The sequence below is a fragment of the Bombus fervidus genome, chromosome 7, assembly GCF_041682495.2.
Source record: "Bombus fervidus isolate BK054 chromosome 7, iyBomFerv1, whole genome shotgun sequence".
Classification (NCBI taxonomy): domain Eukaryota; kingdom Metazoa; phylum Arthropoda; class Insecta; order Hymenoptera; family Apidae; genus Bombus; species Bombus fervidus.
In genome coordinates, this window is record NC_091523.1 from 7,968,666 (window position 1) to 7,990,095 (window position 21,430).

The following is a 21,430-nucleotide window of genomic DNA, read 5'->3' on the forward strand; positions in this document are numbered from 1 at the left end:
TACGATAGACGATTCGCTCGACGAGAAAGGGAACAGAGAGTTAGAAAGCTGGAGGAAGGGGATGGAGTTACGGCGACTCGTGATTGCTGCACGCGTATTTGCAAGTCGCGTTCCATATGTAAAAGGTAACGGCATCTAAATCGCAGAACGTTCAGAACGGAAGTCTATTTCATTCGACGCAGCGAGAAATTCGGACGACAGTGGAACCAGTGCCGCATAGAGAATAAAAATCACCGGTTGTTCCATGATCCGTCGAGCGTTTCTCTACTTTTTTCTCCTCTTCCTTTTTCTACGATGCGAAACGAACGCTCCTTCCATCGAATTTTATCAGTATTGTAAAAATTAGTTTCACCCAGTCGCGTACAGAGATTCTCGATAGCGGATGAAAAGGCAGAGAGAACAGGAAGTGTTTTCGTAATGATTTGTTTCGGGCAGAAAAAAACTCGCATGCATGCACTGTTTTGCGAAAGAACAACCGATTCGTTCTACTTTTTCGCAAATATATATGTATATATATATATATATATATACATAGGGGATAACTAGGGAAAGGACATCTTCGACGTAACGTCAAACATCGTTACACAATATTCAAAGGATGAAAAAGCACGTGACGCGAAGGGGTGGCGCCTAATGTAGCGTGCGAGATAGATGGGTTACCACGGTGAAAGTTAATTCGCGTTTTCACTTCGACGACCAACGGGTCGATTGAAAGCGTCGCTCGTCCGTGCGAATAACGGTCACCGCAGCGTCTCCTAACGACATCGTTATCGATTTGTCTGTTCCGGGCACAACTTTATAAAGGGAAACTTTATTAACTCGTTATCAACCATGAAGTTCTTGTACATCTTCGTATCTCCGTTACAAATTCTCGCCTAGCCGATGAAAAATCGACTTTTCCCCTTAAATCGTTTGATTCGAAGTTTCTTCCTTTATGATCAGCTTCGAATTTCCGTTTTACGTTAGGAAAACCGTCAGTCGCATCCAGAAACGTCGGATGGTCAACGTCTTATCCAGTTAGTGTAACGAAGGCAAACTAATTAACAAGCTATAAGTCGATTCCGGGGTCGGGAACGAATTCAGAGGCGTACACGTGCCGATTGGACCGATCTGCAAGTTAGTCCTCGACCAGACGCGACGTACTAATTAAAGGGCAACTTTGGAATGCAGGCTGGATGCAGAGGAGAACACGCCGATATATAGCCGGTTGGAATATTTGCCCATGTAAATGGAACCTTTCCTGGAACCTCTATTCACTCTGCAAGACGGTTCTCGTTCGCGTCTCAAAATCTATCTGCATGATTGTGAGGACTTAAGATTATATCTGGCTGCGCGTGCCGGATCGATTTGCATGAACAGATAGAGCCGTCCTTATTACAAGGATATCTATTAGGCGAATATGAAAGCAGAAACGGTAATCTAATTTTAATGCTCTCATTGGCCACAATCTTTACGAATTGTCCTTCTCTATCTGGATAGAGTTGCTTCAATTATGATATTAGACTCGTTGGATTAATTATATTGTAACCTATATCGCCGCCTGTTCAATCTCAAATTCCATAATACGTATGTATCGAACCAAGCTGATGACCTAATCGATCAAATAAAGAGACTGGACGGATAATGGTTGTTTCCGGATAAGACGCGTCCATCCATCGTTGGGATTACCACAATAAAATGGTGATACGCAAGGGAGACCTAAAAATCCTCGCGCTACACTCCATCGTCGTCACTTACGGATACAGGTAATTTGTTAACCAACGAAAAGAAAAAAAAGACAGGTACGTTGCCCCGAGCATCGCACTACAATGATTGGTAGAATTGTCAGTACGTTTTCGAGCAAATGAGTTTAAGTGGTGCGCGTGAACGCAATCGTACAACTAACTTTCTAGTCATTTTGTTATGCTTTTTTTTTCGTCTAGGAATAACGTCGAATTGCCGGAAATAGAAGATAAGCCATAAACATAGCCATTGAATCTAAGAAAGAAAAGATTGTTGCGAAGTCATTTCATCGTTTCGTAACAGAGAGCTATACCACGTGATTAATGTAATTAATTATCAAGCTTCGCTTTATCGGAATTAGATCGCATTGAACGAAAGCCGAAATCCCTTACATCGTCATCAAACTTTTTCTGGCCACGTTACGGTTTCCCTTGAGTTCTCGGAAAATCTCTGGCGATTTGATTAACTATCGAGCTGACGTCGACTGGATAAGCCATCCGTTCAGGAACCTTTTTTCGGATCTTTCTGTTAATGAGTCTATCGAGGGATCGTAACGTCCAAGTTCCTTTTATTATTCACGTATCATAGATAAAATTAACATACGATCCTTTGCAGCAAGGAAAACTATTGCTGATCCAATGTTCTTATTCAACACAAGTGGAGTTGTCTACAAGTTCAATTGCTGATGCATTTTTATGCTGCCTCAAGATCGCTAAGATTTGCGTGTTACTTCCGTCCAATTCGCTACTCTCCTACATTAGGCAATTCCGGTATTCTAAATCGTACGTACCTGTATCAAAGCGAACGTGTTCTGTGTCTATTTAAACTTCTTTGCAAGCGACATTTTTCATTTTAAAAAATGACTACTCTAATCAGTGTAAAAATGTGCAACACGTCTATTATTTATTATGTATTTTTTAATTACTCCTATACAGATTCCTATTTTTTTAAACTAACAAGAGTTTCTTCTGTTTAAGATAACAAATAAATTAATTAATTTTTCGTTTTCTCGAACGCAGACTTCTCTGTTTCGTATACTACATAGTACGATATTCTCAACATCTTTAGTCAAACATCGTAAAAGATTCGATCGCGAGGCTAGTCTCCGAATGATTCCGATTGAGCCGAGACGACAACCTGTCTGATCATTTGTATCGACGCAGTATGTTCAATTGAATAACAAGCATGAAAAATTTACACGGGATGCATCCGTTATTGATTAAGCCTCGGGGACTCAACGTAAAGTAAGGGTGCCCTCGCGAAGGGAGCTCGAGTGGTTCCCGAGGGTGTCTATCCGTCCGTACGTCGTTCTCTCCACAAGTCTGAGAGCATATCGTGTACCCAGCCAACGAAAGACACATAAGTGTTAGCATGATCCCCTCTACCCGCTAACAATGTCGCTGACATGAGACAGACTGAAAAGGGTGGATTTCATGCGGAACATTAAAATGCACATTCCACGAAAACGGTACAACTTCCAAGCAAATAAATTACACGTATAATTTTTGTACAACCCCGTGAAACAACGTTTTATGCGTGACAATTAAGCTTTACGATAAATCAGTTAAATATTTCCAACGATTACATCCGAGACACTTCCAATTTCTCTGCAATTCCAAAGTACTATGATTTGTTTCCTTCGACGCGACCTATAGATAAAACGAAGCAACCCCCTAACCATACGGAACGATTTTCATTCCGATCTCGATACATCGGCCTCTCTCCTAAACTGACGTAAGTTATCGCGTTCATGGGTTTCATGCATCACCGTGTCCGCAGGACGTTCAGGATATAAGCAATGTAAGGGTGAAATGTAGTCTTGATGGCGCGAGGGTGAGAATCCAGACTAGAGGGAGGGATTGCCACGTATCCAGCATACATCGGACCTGACAAAAGGACGATATATTTTTTTACGGATCACGATTCGTTCGACAACAACTTCCATCGTCTATAAACGTAACGGACGAGCCAAGTGCTTTCCGCACTTTACAGTCTCCCCGGGCTGCGTTAACGCTCTTCACCCGCGCCGACTTTTAGGCGAATAATATCCTCCAAGCAAATTGAAAAGTCGAAACTTCGAGACGCAAAACGCGTTCTTTCGAATTTATTACGCGTTTAAAGTTAACAGAGTTGGTCGGAACTCAATTTTCATAGTACCATGGCCGAGCACGATTCCGGAGCGGCGTTTTAAAATACGACAACCAACGTATTACGAGGATGACTTTGAAAAACTACTTAGATGTGTAAGTAATAAATTCAATTGAATGCTGGTGGAATATCCTGACTGGGAACAGGGACAAAATAACGGAGTCGATATTGAACGCAGCCCCGCAGAACAAGAACGAAACTTCGACACACGATGCATCTTTGAAATTCGGAAGTAGCACGATTCCGGGGCGATGCGCATGAAAACCTACACTACTTCATCAAGTATCGTCGTAGGGAGGCACGTAGCGAGCATCAATTTCTCAACTTTCAGGCATACCTCTGTAATCTGTGCTTCTAACGTTTATCCTTTCCGACAATGCTGAAATTTTCAATTTCGCCCCGAGCGGATCGTCGTTACGTTAACGTTTCATCCGTGAAAGCTATCGCCTGCTTTGTAATTTTGAAATAAAAAGTGGTAAAAGTAAAAAGATACACGCGCAAAGGCAGCGGTCTTTTAAAGTGGTAATGACAGAGATAGTATGTAGATACGGAATAATATCGAATTTAATTCGAATGGCAGAGAGGCAAAAAGTGACCTGTATCTGTCGCTTCTTATCGAGATGCGACATATAAGAGGCAATGGTAACCGGTTAGATATTTCGCCAGGAATACGGAACGTATAAATTTTTATACGGACGTATATTTACTTCGGCTTGTCAGTACCGCGAATTGGATGGTGCTAGTTTTCTGCAGCATTTTCATAAAAATACGTCCAAGCATATTGCTTCTATATCGTCAGTGCTTTCGTCTTCCTTGTACAAAACACGTAACACCCGGCTGTACGAGGAACTTTTCCATTCGTAGGTATCGATCGCTAGTTTATTAACAGATATCACGTTTCATGGGAATGTTTCTACTTTAAATCAGTTGCTAATAAATTGATTGCGCACAAACAAGCAGAAGTAAATCTCGTATGAGATTTCAAATGCTTAATATTGTACGCATATCGTGCTAAAGAAAGAAAAAGATTGTTAGAAATGCAAGATAATTCTCCTGATGTCACGACGGTTCACGACAGCAAATCCTCTTTCACGAGAAAAATAATACTACAACCCTCTTACTTCACACTCATCAGTTCTACCGATCTCTATACCGGGCTTCGGGTGGGTGTTTGTACTGCCACCCTTAATTTCCCATCAAACATGTATCTTTCCCGCAAGCGCGAGGGTGCGCGAGTAAAGAAAAGGCAAGCAGCGGATGCTGTATCGATTGAAATTTAATATCTGGTCCCCAATGTAGCGGGCATCTCTCCTGTAAATAGAGGGGAACGCGTCCCTACCAGTTTTTCTCGGGGTGCCTTAGTCTACGATTTCACAAAACCTTCACACGAGCAAAAATCTTTTCGAACCGAACGAGCTTTGAGCTTGTCCTCTTTACGCGTCAAACGCTAAGTCCCTCAGCATATTACAAACAGCAACGTATTTCCCTCTTGTGCGCGGAAACGAAATATTCCTACAGTGTATTTATAGACTCGTACCAACGTATCTCGTATTCTATTCTGCTGAAAATTGTATTCACGTCCGAACGCGTACGTACGAATACGTCGAATAATACGGAATAACGAAGCTTGCGAAAAGACGAGGGCCGAAGAATGCATAATGCAACGAAGAAATTACAAGTTCAATCGAGGCAATAAATTGCATATCATCGGGCCAGTAGCCGCGCGCGCACACGGCCAGCGTTTCCATGCAGATTTATCAAGACGATAAAAAGCCTGATATCGGCGATCACGGGCCCTCATCGAGCCGATGGCCCTGCTTCATTCGTTGCACATATTTAAGTACCTCTTCCAACCACTCTGAATCGACACACGACGACGAGTCCACGGATAACGAGGACGTTCCGTACTCAGATCCAGTCGAACAGTGGCCAAGGCTGTATCCTCTCGATAGTCCCCGAGCATAATCGACTTTAAACGATCGGCCTTGCCGATCCACTGGACATCGTTAGGCAAACGCGATACGGAGGACGCCGATGCGCGTTTCATACATACAAGAACGAGAATTCCGCGGCAACCACTACCAAGAGAACCGTCATTGCGTGTGTCGCCCAATTTCAAGCGAAATCGAAACCGAACAAGAAGACGATAGGAACAGCAAGAGAACAACCTACGAAATTTGTCATTTGCTTCGAAGAAGGCCAGCAAGAATCTTGTGTTTTCTGCCGTAGCTTTTCACGTTCATCCAGCGACATAGTAAAATTCTAATATATAGTGTATGCAATTACACCGCATGAGAAAAATTTACGTCTTTTTAACACCCAATAGTTCGAGACTCCGAGAGAGAAAATTTTACTCCGGAATAGAAGAACGAAATTTATAGCTGGAATCTCCATGCCAAAATGGCGAGCGTTTCTCGTGCAGTTGCCATTGCTAGCGGACATCCGAAACTTTGAAATTGGTTGGAGAAATTTCAGACTCGAGAAGAGTAAATCGAAAGAAATCACGGGGAAATCATTCCGGATTTTGGGACGTGCCGCTTCGATTTCGCGAGAACCCTGCGAATCAAATCAAGCTAAGTGAACACGAACGAGGAAAACGAAATAAAAAGGAGTATAAAATCTGGGTATAAACTTGTTTAAGATAGAACGAAGCAACGAATGGAGATGTTGGTCCACGCTTGACCCGGAAATTGAAATTCCTGCAGACGTATTGGTTAATCGGACGCATTGAAGAAACAGCATCGAAGAAACGAACGAGTAGAGAACGTGATTTTTTATCTTTTCCATCGATCGTCGATCGATCGAGTTTAACTGAATTTTCGTGGATCTGAGAGCGGATTAGACGGAAAGACAAAAGGAAAGACACTCGCAGGACCTTAAAGGGGTTGTATGATATTTTCTCTTTAAAGGGAGCGAACGATATTCCGAATTTATAAGGCAACAGCGTCATGGCCAGCTGGGCCTTTAGCCAGATCGAGGTAAACCCAGTCGCCTGGTTCCTCTATCCGAAACCTCTCTTCGTCGTTCGTACAGCGAACGTACAGCGCCAGAACTCGGGGGTTTACGTTACGCTGTACATTACGCATTACATTGCCTCGTACGTTTCTGGAAACTTGCTGGCACAGAATTCAGAGCAGCATAGGAGAGGGTGCCGCGGTTCTCCTATAACACATCGCCAAATCGACTTTCTTACGACGTCCTACGTTATCCTTTACGCGCGAGTATCGCGTGCGAGGATAACGTACCGACTGGTTGCGCTCCAGCTTTTTCGCGAAAACGTTCCTCCTCCACGCTCCTCCTATCCGCGGTGACAAACTATCGCGGCTTTTATGCGCTTTGCACGATCCGGCCGATGTACCGGATAGCTTCTCGAGAACAATAGCTACCGTCACTTTCAGCAGGAATACTGTGAATATTCTGTCGAGTTGCTTCAACCCCATCCGGCCGAGATTTCACGTACGCATTTATTTTCGAGACTTTTACGCGCGCTCTGTATATATATCTCGTTGAATATTGCCAAAATATGCTCTTGGAATATTCAAACGCCGCCCTGGAGAGAATGCAAATATTGTGAAACGGTAAAACGTAATATCAACAAGAAGAAGAACGAAACTAAAGAAGAGAAGGCTCGAAGAGAACCAAAATATTTGAAAGAATACATGATCGTAAACGTTCGCAAAATGAAGACCGTAAAAATTCTCTGGCGAAATGAAAAATCTTGGAAATCCTTTTTATCGCGACGTGGTATTCTCAATTCAGTAACAATGGCCTCGACGAGTCCCACGAATGATAACCTGACGTCTATCTAAATGGGGTCGACCGAGGGAGACGAGCTATCTGATCTAGTCCGCTACCTTGACACTGGAAAGATTAGTCGTGGTTCTACCCTCATTCTTTTTGGAATCGATCTGAAAATCCCGTCTGGTCTCCTGAGACAGGCGTTAAGTACGTCCCCAACGTCGTTCAAACGTCAAAGGCACGTAATCGCGGCTCACTCGAGCGAATATCCATAAAACGCAGTGTTTCGACATTCGGTCTGATGACAACGTTCGCCAAGTATAAAGTAAATCGTGCGAAACGAAATAGTTTTCTGAAAAGAGAAACAAAGACCGGTGAAGCTTTTGGTGGGAAAATCGAATCGACAAAGGAAAGGATAAACGTAAACCAAACTACGCGCAAAAGGAAATAGTTCCGAAAGAGATGGACAATAAAAATGGAGATATCTGTATTCTGGAATAGCGATGATGAACAAACAACTTACGCCGAATGATAAGATTTCACGTGGTTTTGTGTGCCCACCAAATACATGAAATATCGTATTTTATTTTGCCATGATACGTTACGATACCTATTGTAATTTACTTCATCGATAAACTGGAGTAAAATGAAGATTTTCTCAACGCGAAATGGAAGTCGTGCTGTGTCAAGGTATAAATAAAATAATACGACTCATCCAAGGAAAGTAAACGAAATGTACGTATGGGTGAGGTATAAAATTAAATAAGAATAAGACGGCTTTTTTCACGCATTTACCGCGTTCGTCACTCACATTATCGCGGACGCAAGATCTGGATAAATACGTTCGTTTGCTCTGGCACGAGATAAGTTTCGAATGCATTTTATCGTCGGTCGTTTGTCGTTCATTCCGCAGAGGAAACTACGCTTTGATCCGTTGTAACGAACGTTGAAATATTAGAAGCGACAGCCACGTTCCAATTAACAAATATTAAAGCGTTTGCTTCGCACTGTGCATGCCGCAACATGGAACATTAAGAACGATTAACACAGGATCGATACGTTTGCGCGAATCAAAATTATCAGGAAAATCATTTGACGTTTGGTTTACGTCAAACCTATCTCTGTGTCTCTGCTCGTAATTGTCGCGATAAGAATCCAGAATACGGAATCAACATCGTTAACGAGATTGTAAAGACAGCAATATGGCACGCTTAAGAACATCATGAAACGGGTCAGTGATTTCACCCATCATCCACAGAGCCGAACCACCCGAGAGGAAGCATCGAGGGTTATTACAGGGAATGAACATCCATCCGTTCCCGCAACAGCATCCGTATATAACGAGATTCTCTGGCTGGTGGTTGTACACCCACGTCCATGAAAAGTCATTCCGTCGAAATCACCGCGACGACATAATTTCCTCGATCTCATCAGAGATTAGAGCAGCCAAGAACAAACACACAGCCAGAACGTCGAGAGGAAGACAAATTGAACACAGAGCAGACGCAATGCGGATTGCCAACCCAAACCCTACAATAAGTTTTCTCCTTTTTCTTTCGCGCGTTCTATGTCGTAAGCAAATTCTCCCTCACTGCGCTGGATCTCGCTTCCCCCTCACTCGGTTCCTTCTTGTACGCTACGTAAGAATCAGACGAAACTTTAGTTTCTTATCTATTTTACTCGGTCGGTTAGTGCGTGAAACGGAGAAGTTGGTCGGATGAGTAACGAGAAGTTAGAAACGAGACGAAGAGAAAAGTAAGGGTCAGGACTGAAAGGAGATACGAAGTGGTAGAACGAAGAAGTTAAAGCAATCGTCGGCGTGTTTCCGTATTTGTCGCTAGTTTTAATCTCCCTCTTGTCTGAATTCGATGTCCCGTTTAACGTAGATGGGACCGGTGCGCGCGAGAGAGCAATGTAATTATAAAAAGGAAAGAAACGACGGCAGGGAGATGATGGAGGGTTGAGCACCGGCTTATAATCTAACTAGTCATTGGCATCGAGACGATATTACGCCGGCCGTGATAGACATTTTTCGTATCGAAACCTTCAAAAGCGATCATCCCTCGTTTATTACGGTTATGTTCCCGCATGACAACCTGGCATTAAGAAGGGTCTGATACACCGTGTCGATCTAACGTGGCCACTTTATATCTCATCGAACGCAACGGGAAAGGGCAACGTGTTAATATTCGTGCACGGGGGAAAGTTAAAAGAGATCGATGTTTCTTTGGCGTTACAGAAATTTTAATATCATCTTCGAGTGTTTAAAACCGAGACCGGTTAGTAGAAGGAACACTGATGATACGCAAATAGTTAATGCGCTACCGCGAGCGCATAATTTCCTTTGATCCTAAACATCCTTTAATAACTCGCGCGTAAGTAACATCAGCTGTCACTACAAATACATAGGTACATGTACTGCTGTAACGCCAATTAAGGTTAACGTCGTTACGTAAGATCTTCATAAGATTTCAAGTTTAAATATAACGAAACTGGAGAACGTATGACCAAATGTAATCAAACGCGCGGAAGGCAGCTTTATATTTGGTCTTTCGCGTCTACCGGCGATATTCTTGGTTAAATCTAGAAAGAGCTTTTATGGATCATTGATAAAGATTTACGAAGGCTCGGTATTCAACGTTCTAGAGCTTGAAACGCCCAAAGATACTTATATATTGTTATATTAGCAAGTAGCTGAGTCTAGTGGAATTAATCCAAAGAGATTTACTCGACTTGAGTCACGCGCGCAGAAATAAACGAAAACGGAGCCTTTGATCTTCAACGTGCTAACTAATTATCATAACGGCGCTCTCATTTTTCTTTGTCGTGCACCTTCCTTTTGTTTCCTGTTCACTGATCGAATTCATATTTATTAATCCCCCTATCATATAATCTAGTGATAATGAATTTGTCATGTAAATTACCGACGATGCCCTCATTGATAATCCTTCGTCATTATAAATACATCGCCACCATCTAATTAGCATACCTGAATTCCGCGCGAAGGCACATTGCGGTAGTACTTCAGAGAGCGACAGTTATGTTATGAATAAACGCGACCTGCTTAACGAGCGTACCGCTTTAAGCTGCAGAAACTTTAGTGCTGCAAGAGCTTCCAGCTTAAGACATCGACGATTCGTTTAAACCAACCGACTGACCGAACTTTTCTGATAATTCATTGAGCATCTTCGATACCACAGTCGACCGCCGCGTCGGTGGTTCAGTCTCTTCTTGCAATCTCTTTGCCCTGTTTTCTCTGTTTGTGGCGTGAAGATTTCGTTATAGAACAACGAATGTGTACGTACCTTGTGTACACGTATATACATACGAATTCGTACATATATGTATACCTATAGGAGCGTACAGTGCGGCTCAATTTTAAAGTAACCCAGAGAAAAGTTGTAAGCAGCTTCCACTAGCGGAGTAGATACTGGAAAAGGAGTCGGTGCAGATGAAGGGGGACTTATGCTCGAAGCAACCTCATTGGCTAAGCCAGGCTCAACTCAAACTGCGCGGACTAACAACTCTGCATAATGAGAAAGTTCGGTCGTTTTCGGTTAAAGAAACTATTCAATTGGAACTTGAATATCCCAATACGACGACTCGTCGAAGCAGAGGCAAGAGTCGACAAATACAATTACGTACAGTTGCGATCATGCAAAAACAATCGAAACGATCGTTTCAATAATTCATGGTTCTTTTGATATTCGCACGTACTCGCGATTCAACTGCTCTGCAGTTACAGACGTCTAATCGCATCGAAATAAAGCGATTGTATTACGTATCTTCTAGATTCAAAGCGGTGATTCGGCTTCTGTTTCTCCATGTTCAGTTTTCACAGCGTTATTCAGCCGATAAATACGTGCTCCGGTTGAAAATTACACGATTCACAGGTTCTATAGTTTATATAGTTTCGGTTAAATTCCAGTGACTTTTACGAAACGAATTTGAGTAGCCTTAGGCAATTCGAGTCGTTGGTAGAAAAGGGCTCGCAGGAAATAGAATAAAACCTTTTTCCGTCGATTCGTAAAATTGCATGTAACCACCGTTCTACAGAATCCAACCGCCAATCCTTCAATCCCTACAATCCTGTACCCTCTCTCAACCTCTTCCTTCCCTTCGATTTTGCGTGACCTTTCCACAGCCGGTTACTGTGCTACGAACAGCATTAGATATTGATTGGATAAAAAGCATTGAGTAACCCTACGGATAAATGGGATTTCTTGGTTAACGTAAGCTCGCTGTATCTTTTAGCCAAACTATATGTCACTATTCTAAGAGAATTACACGGCATTGTGAATGTTCCAAATATGATATGAAAAATATAAATTATAAGACCAACGTCTTTTGGTCGCAATCGCGTTCAATATTCCGGGATAATATTGCGTAACTTTATCCTGTCGAAGACAAAGGATAACGCGGAACGGTAGAGATTTGGAAGACCGGTAACCGGATCTCACGCTTTGGACAAGATCGTTACGTTCGAAGAGATCGCAGAATCGAGAATTTACGATCTGACAACATAACACGAACGAAACATCGCAGAAAGATACTTTATAACTAACCGCGATCGCTTACAGTTGGCTCATCCTTGGAATCGCTCGAGTACAACTAACGAACGACCAATTACATTCTAAAGTACGCTAGCGAAATTTAAATCATACAAGTAGCGCTCGTTTTGAAAATAGTCCTAGAATGTTCAGGATGATGAAAGAAATCGTTAAGTTACTATGACAACTAACACGACTGTGCGCGATCGCCAAGAAATATCGTGTATCTCTTGTATGTATAATCCTCCTACAGAGTCTTACGTTGGCGGCATCGAAGAGTTACGATGGAAAAGGAGTACGACGAAAAAACGCGCGAACCCTACACGCGGTTAACTACCTGCAAGTTCCGGTCCACTGTGAACAGGTAAACCGGTCCAGCAGCGGCCATTATAACGACGCAAAAATATAGATGCCCCGAATACTTGCGGGAAAATACGCTCTACTCGGACCGTGATATTAACACCTAGAAAACAAACGAGTGGACGTAATCGTATAAAACACGATTTCTCATTGACACGCCATCTAACGCCGACCAGTTCTTGTAAAATCTATTCGAACAGCAATTGGTTTCGATATCGAGAGACAACAGGTTCGACAGAAAGAAGAGGAGCGGTGTACACATAAGTCCAGTAGGTATAGCCGCATCCAGTGCCTGCGAACAGGTAAACCGGTCGATTCTTTATTTTCTCGTTTGCTTTTTTCGCGCAGTCTGTCCTTTCCACGGCGCCTTCGACGCCGTTCCAGAGCGAAAGAGGGGCATAGGCAGAAGCATTTTTATCGGATGAGTCTCGGCCGCTTACAGAAGCGGTCTGGGGGCCTGAACCGGGTTACCTGATACCAATGAATGAATACTCCTTATCCACAATGCACTCGCTCGCTCCTCTGCTTCTGCTCGTCCCACAAAAAACCTGGCCGTTTTCGCTCTGTTCTCCGGCACGGTGTACCAACACCCTTCCCGTAGCTACGTGTCACGTTTAACGATCGCGTAGTTGCACACGCACGTGCATCACGGTTTGATGCAACGCGAAATCCACCCCACAAGACACGAACAGAGAAACACAGATACGGAAAGGATAGAGAGGACGAAATACAGAGAGAGAGAGAGAGAGAGAGAGAGAGAGAAGGTTGCAATTAGCTAATCTCTCGAGTAGAAACGATAATTGGTATAATCGATGCACCAATTAGAGAGAACGCGAAGCTAACGAGATTCGACCGGGCCACGCCGTCTAACCAACCGCTCTCTCCTCTCTCTTTCTCTTTCACAGCTACCCTCTCCGTCCTCTTTCTCTTTCTTGTTCTTTTCATCATCCACGATGCTGCTCCTTTTCGCGTTTGTGGATACCCTCTCGAGGGAGAAGATCTTCTTATCGTGGCCAACCACCGTATCGGATCCAGAGGGAGGGATACGAACCGAAGAAAAGCTTCCCATCGACCAGCGATAATAGCCATTTGGCGAGTATTATCTTGGAAAGCAATCCTAATCAGACGAACCTATGGTCGACGAACTTGAAGTAACGAAAGGCAACGATGCATAGGTATGCGCTGGAATTTAGGAAAGAAGCGTGAATACTCGGCCGCGTTGGTTGAGAGATGCGAGAAAAGTATGTGCGGCTATGCGATGGAATTTTTATTTCCTTCTCTTCCAGATTCTTTTTTCTCGTTAGAAGGTTAGAATGAATAGGCGTAGGGAGCAGAAGCGGCAGGAGCGATCGGAGAACACCAAGGTGAAAATAACGGACCTTTCACACCGCCATACTATACTCTTTAAAGTCCAATATGTGCATCCATATACATACACGTGCGTACATCTATATACTGCATACACGGGCACGAACACGTACAGTGCCTCTATATGTATGTATGTACGAACTTTGGTCGCTCGCACGGTCAAAGGGTTAGGATATACCCTCTACGTTTCCCTTTACAGGGCCAGAAGCACTTTTGTCCTCGACAACGAGTATATAAGGCACGGAATATGAATTGGCGTTTCACGCTTATTGTGCGACAGGAGGTGAGAGTGTGCCGAATTAATAGCCACTCCAGAGAGACCCGGGTTTCGAATATACCGTCGTACCACGCCGTCGAGAGAAAGAGGAGGCGAGGGTTTTCAACTCTCACCCCCGTGCCTCCCTCGAAAGTGTACCCGAAAAAAGCACGGCGTGAACTAGTCCACGTTAGTTCGCTCTGTGCACAACACTTCACAATGAAGGTGTTCCTCCGTTTTACAGACTGTATGACGAATCGACGCTGGCTTATATACGCGAAATTCGCTTTGACACGATTCTGTTCTGTGTTTAGCAAACTCCTTGAATTTCGCCTGATATTTTTTTATAAACGCTCGAAAGTAAAATACTGCCTCATATTCTCGTATTTCTTTTCGTTTGTAGAATGAAATAATAAAAGTACCGGAAGGACCAATTTAAAAATTAATCTAATTACATCGGCGCCGGTCGTAGAAAGTCGATAAAACTCCACACCCGATCCTTTTTTCTCTGATACTTTCCTTCCCAGTTTTTATTTCGTTCCTCTCTCTACTTCTTATCTCTTCTTGTTCTTTCAATCCATTCGATATGCCACGGCTAAACTCGATAAAAAGTTCAAAGAATACGGATGTTCCGATAGCGTCTTGGTTGTTCTTGTACGACACCTTACAAAGCAGTCGATGGAATCCTTCTCCGGGTCAGCTTTACGCAACAATTTTGACATTGTCTAGCTCCCTGTCGATGCGGGTATGCGAAGAGCGGGAAATGAGTTGCGGTGGACTATGCCGAACTTTAGATTGAATTCAACGCTAGAGTTCCGAAAAAGAAATCCGAACTGGACTTTCTTTGGTTATGGACTCTCGTGGATTTCCTTATTTCTTTTTCTCGTATATACGTGTACGTTCTCTCGTCATCGGTATACGTTAGAGACGTATCCAATTTTCGGTGGATGAGACGGAATTTTTGAACTCGTTGGGAAGATCTCGCGAAACGAAGGGACATCAAAAGTCGTTCGTGCTCGTTCCTTTTTGTTCACGTTCGACATTTTTATCTGGATACGTCGTTACCCGTGCTTGGAGATACGTGTTACTTTCGTTTGCCTTTCGCGACGAAAATTCGCTTTGACACTTACGTGTCTTATGGTGAATATCAACGTCGATAAAGCGTTACGATCAAAAGGAATTAAATGACAAAGTGGCAATCCAATTTCTCGACATGTTGCGTTTGCCGTTCGTCATAATTACATTCAATTAAAAGCCCAGCAGGTCACCACGTCCACGATAGAACACGCGTATATCGATAGATATATCGAGGCATATTCGCTGGAGCACCGCACAAGTGCGAAATCGAACTGATCCATGGAGAATCCGTATCTATAATGCATTCTCATGCGACCACCGTAGCTGGCACACGGATGCTCTCATACACCGGCGCTCCTACAGATACGAAGCTACGTTTATTTCCGAATGGCGCTCTGTACGTAGTTCCGGCGTCGACACGATGCGACAGCCCGATCGCGGCACAAAACGGACGCCCCACCGCTTAAACTAAATAATGCATGAGATGGATCGAACGCAACATTTAAATACGTGTATTCAGTTCGATCGGTTGCTACTACCTTGGCCTTGCACGATCGGTGCCATTCGGTTAAACGATCGAATTTCTTGAAAATCGAAATTTCCCTCCTACTTTACTACGCTACTGTGTGGATATTAAAAGGGACGAAGAAACATTTGGCAGTTGTTATCGTTACATGGTTGATATCGTTGCTATCGTGTTAGCTATCGATATCCATAATGCCGCGAGAAAAGTACTTCGTAAGTTTCGTGCGAAACACGGAGCCATAAAGATCCAGGAAGGTGGAAAAAGGAGGAAAATAATACGTAGTTGATGTCGCAGTAAAGTACGATCGTTCTTGCATGACTTACGGGCACATTTATAGGCACGAAACTGGGTTACGTGAAGACTGGTTTAAGAATTTTATTACAAATTCCCCAAACGCCACTGCTATGCCTTATATAGCGAAACTTTTACACTTTCCTAGTTTCGAGTTAGCATAGAAGTTTGCGTTATAGTTTCTAATTTTAAAATCTGATTCGTCGCGGCTAAACTTCCGCGAAACTATCCTGTAACCGACGCACAGCTTGTCTCCGCGTATTTCGTATTTACGATGAAGGAAGGAAGGATCGTAGCAAATTTACTAACGAGACGTTTCCGTTTCGATCCTCTCTTGCTGCCTTCTAAGGGAACGAGTCAGTTGTGAGGAGAGCGCATCAAAGAGAAACGCGATAAGAAGAGGAACATACTGATACCTTGTTGATCAGCGCCGCTGTGATTAATCCTTTAAAGGAACTGGATCTAGTAACCCTAAAAGAAATGCTCGTAGCCTTATTAACTTTTACTGGACGATGCACGATGCGTCGGTTACTAGAAGAGCATCACACGCCGGGAAAGCTGACTCGTACGGTAACAAGCGTCGTTTACGCGCCGCTTAAACGATTCGCGAGGATCGAAACGGCGGGTGAATATAAATGAAGTTGTCTTTTGAGGCGCGCTGCCGCATCAACTTTCGTCCATGTAACGTAATGAGACAGCAATCAGGGGGATTATCGGAGGTGTGACTTTGTCGGTTGCTCGAAAAAGGGATTACGGAACGCGACCCAAGCCACGAATGGAATAATTCAAGGCGGTTTGCAAACATTAACGCGTAACGAGATAAATACGCAATTTGCGAGTTCCAACAAGTGACAAGAGTGGCGTTTCTTAAAAATTTTATAACTACGACCAATCAGAGATGGTTAACTTCGTTTAAGGACGATTTAAGAACCTAACTCGCTGCCGCATGAACTTTCCTCTAAGAAAATTCGAATCTAAGGTGTTCTCTGCCGAGTGATCTCGTTTATTTCGTCCCGTATGCTTCGTCGTTAAACGCTTTCCTGCTTTTCTCTCTCGTTCTTTCGCATGACTCGTGACAAAGAAACGATCATCCAGCTTGGATTACGAGCACATTTACGAGCAGTCCAGCCAACTCGTCCTTCATTCTCGTTTTCGTCAGCGTTCGTGGAAAAGCAAGACCGTCGGATTGAATCGAAAAGAGAGTCTCGAGGTAGGAGGAAGGAGAAGAGACAGAGAAACGTCGAAGTTAAAACCCCCGGAGGTACAATTTGGCGGGAAGAAGCGCGAGAAAGCGGGCAGGCGACGTAGTTCTACCGTGTTCGAGCTTGACGGCACTCAAACTGGAATTAATGCGTAATTAAGGCGCGTTCACGCGATTGTCGTCGCGGCTCAAGGGCCACTTAAGCTACGCTTCGTCCTACACTTGTTCATCTCGCTACCTTTAAATTGTTGAAATCGAAATGAACGGCGTTGATTGCGGGACGAATCCATTCGACTCTTTGTTTCAAAGAATAACGTGGTTCTTCCGCTCTTTTTTCCCCTTTTTCTCCCATCCGTGTATCCATGACTAATTTCGTTTTAATGCTCGCTCGTCTCAGTCAAGCTCCGCTATTTTACCTTCTGGACACGCTTCATCGTATAATTACCACGGCCATAGCTCGGTATATTTACACAATTAAGAAAGTCTACTACTGAAGAAGTGCGAACGAGCGTGTATAGCTATAGAATCAGAGAGTCTAGAGGAGAAGTCGGGGAGGCTGAGAAAATTTCTCGATGGAACTTGCCAAAGAGCTTATCCAGAGAAGACGTCTATTCACAGTTTCGGTCTTTGTGGATTTACAAGATTACCAACTTTGCGACCAGCTCGCGTTTACTTCCAGTGCCCGGCGAGACCCCTTGCTTCGGATTTGCATTCTTTAAGAAAAGTGACATCAAAAAGTTTCCTTTGCTATTTCACCTTAAACCGGCTACACATTTTATTCGAACTAAACGGCCACGTTTATCGATCTTTTATCTTTATTCGACGTAATTGATTAAAACGAATAAAATGTTATGAATATGATTCGGAGTTGCGTGTAAAAAATAGAACACTATAAAACGTTTCCTTTTTTGGTAGTTTTAAATATCATTCATAGCATCGTGACGACAAAATGATTTTAAAATTTTCCTATCCAGCAAACTTGAAATTTCAATCGGTGAAACAAAAATACAGAACGCTACGTCATATCGCGATAACACACAACGCATAAAAATTCACTTTTAATAACGCAATTTTCTGTCAAATGCAGGCGAAAAAGGTTGATGTAAAAAACGATGAAATAAAAACGGTCGCTGGAAAAAGATACGCGTGGAATGCGCAGCTTGACCCAGTTGACAGGATGGATTTTGCACGAAACGCGCGTACTTCAACCTGTCCAAATCAACCAAAGCTTCTCGATGCGACACCGGCCGTGTATAGCCAACTTAAAATGGAAAACGAATTTTCGAACGCTTTGTCGAGCGATTCTCGAGCGATCGTTGCTCGCAATAAAAGTTAACGGCAGCTGGAAAATTAAGATCGTACAGCTTTTTATCCGAGAAAATATTCGAACGATTCAATCGCGAGGCTGTGTTTTATCAGCGCATCGCTCGAATTAAAATCGATAAAGTGATTCGTGCACAGGGAAACGAGTACGTGCTCAGGACACGATATTTCCGTAGATATTGCTCCATGTATTTATTCCGTGATGAATTATCGGACAGCATACCTTTCATCGTACTAAATACATATTTCATAATTAAACGCCGCGAAACTTGGGCTATGCCGAGAATGTCGAACATAAAGGGGATCGTGACGAGACCGGGGTGAGTTAGAAACGTGAAATTGTTCGTACCCCTTCGTGAAATATCACCCCTTCGTTCTCTGTCTTAATTCCGAATATTTAAATAGGGGGTACATTACGCGCAGTCCTGCCCTGAAAAAAAAATTAGTAATAACGCTTAGAGCTAGGGGCAACTTTCATTTTATTTCATTTCGGACATTGAAGAAAACGGAACTGATTGGATGGCTAATTAAAAACTATGTCGCGCGCAGTACAAATCTAAAAATGAACGAAATTAAATTCCATTTTGTGTTGTGTTTCCCTTTTCCCATTTTCCATTTCCTTTTACTTTTTAAATTATCGTAGACTGTGCGTAGTCGAAGGAAAAACGAAACACGAAGTTTCTCTATGACTACGAGTAATGAAATTCTAATTTTAGATGGAGGGTTAGCAGGAAGTACACACTTATGAAGGGATATCCCAGCGACACTTAAGAGCTTAATTAACGCTACGCGAAACGTGGCTGCTTTTTGCACCGATGCATACCTTTCGAGCGGCACTGGTCCAAGCCAACCGGCATTTCTGCCTTCGTGTGTGCACGGTGGAGGTCCTTGTATGTGCATGTGTATGAAAACATCAAGGGAGTCGAAATTAGGTTAGAACACATTGAGACGTTAGGGATGACTCGATTAAATATAACTCCCATCTGTTTAGATTTGATTATGGTACATGCCTTGATGATCGCTGAGGACCGATCGTATCTGCGATATAAGATCTTTAAGGATAAATATTTCCTCGTTGGAATGTATGCAAGTAAATTATATCGTTTCACAAATTTGCTTCAGAATAACGAAATTTATGTTAAGATAATTTACATTGTCGATGTCATATTTTAGTAAATTAATCGGATCCTTTTCGAATAAATTGAGTGTATTCTAAGGAAATATGACTAAAAACAAAATCTATAAATCTTACTTTCAAAGTAATATGTTATAAATAATGATATATAAACTGAAGAAAGTCACCAGGTCGGTCCAGACGATCGTTAAAACGGCGATAGTTAATCACTCGAATAAGTTTAATAGCCACTTCTAAACTGTTGAAACGATCGAAGAGGTGCGCCAAATGTCGATAATGTACTTGGAAGCATACACCAGTCCGACAGTCCGCGCCCTTTCAATTTCGCTCATAACTAATGGCTCGAAACAGAAGACGATGCACGATTTAATATCAGGAATTGATATACCGCCTAAAGGAGAGTAATGCGTCACGCAATTAATTTGTGAAAAAAGAGTATTTCGATTTAATCGCGGGCCACCTTGCGTTGCTTAAAACGTAAGTTTCTTTGTGAGAGTACCCCTTGCATTCATTAAACGCGATTCGCCGACATTGACATCTGTCGAGAAAATTTTCTCAAGATGAAGCGAACACCGAAAGAAGAGACAAAGACGAGGGGAAAAGAAAGGAGCGTGCACAGGCGAAAGAGAGGCGTTAGAAAGCAGAGAAAGGGTGAGAAGAAGAGGATAGGAACTTTAGACTCATTACTCAACCCCAGGATTCGGTACAGAGGAAGGGCCAAGACTGGTATGAATGTCTCCTTTATTTCATTTTACGAAATAACACCGTCGTTTAACCCACTGGAGCTTGTATCGTCCAGACATCGTAATGGTGCTCGAAATGAGAACACGGTTTTTGTGAATCGCGATAAATAGGAACAGCTTTACGGCTACAGAAAACGTGTATGTCCAGCGCATAAACGCTCACCGATGGACCACCGAGTATTTCTGTTTCGCTGAAGAAATTAATGGGCAAAAGAAATCTTTCTTACAAACAGAAATATCATTGTTCGACGCTCACTTAATTTAACGTATCCACTTTGTAACATTTCGTTGAATTTCTTTTCTTATCACGAATTATATTTTGTTGGAATGTAGAATAATACTAGGACGCAGAATCAGTATGATAATTCTCACTCGTGTAATATTATTATAATGAGTAATAAGAAAAGTGGAGTGTACAAATGGATGGGAAAAGTAAGCCACCGTTGCGGGATGGTTATTCAAGTTAGCAGGAGTTTGAGGATTCCGTGAACCTCATAGCGGCCATGCGGACAAACAGAGTATCAATTTCCCCGGGAAATCCTCGTGTAATCCGCTAACAATGGACACTGGGGTTGGTTGGTCGACCCAAGATTCTCTTAGGCAAGCGCTGTATTTGAAACATTCAATGAAGATGAATTGTCTTATAAATGATCCCCTGATATATCCACGTAGAAAAATATTTTGACACTAAGCACTCCTCTTATCGTATTTCCACCTCGATACTTTCGTACATCCCCTTGTTTCGTTCTATAAGTTCTATGTACGAGCGTGAAAGTTTTAGAACCGTCCCGATAAAGTAACCAATAGTTGTTATCCCTTTCCCGATAAAAGCTATATTTTTGATCAGATGCTTCGTAGCACGATTTCACGCCCGAAGATGTATTATTTACCGCACCGCCTACCGGATATTATCTCCTACTAGAAAATCGTTTGGATTGTTCGATGCGTACCTCGATCTTCTTGCAAGACCAGCTAAAACGAAAATGAAGGGA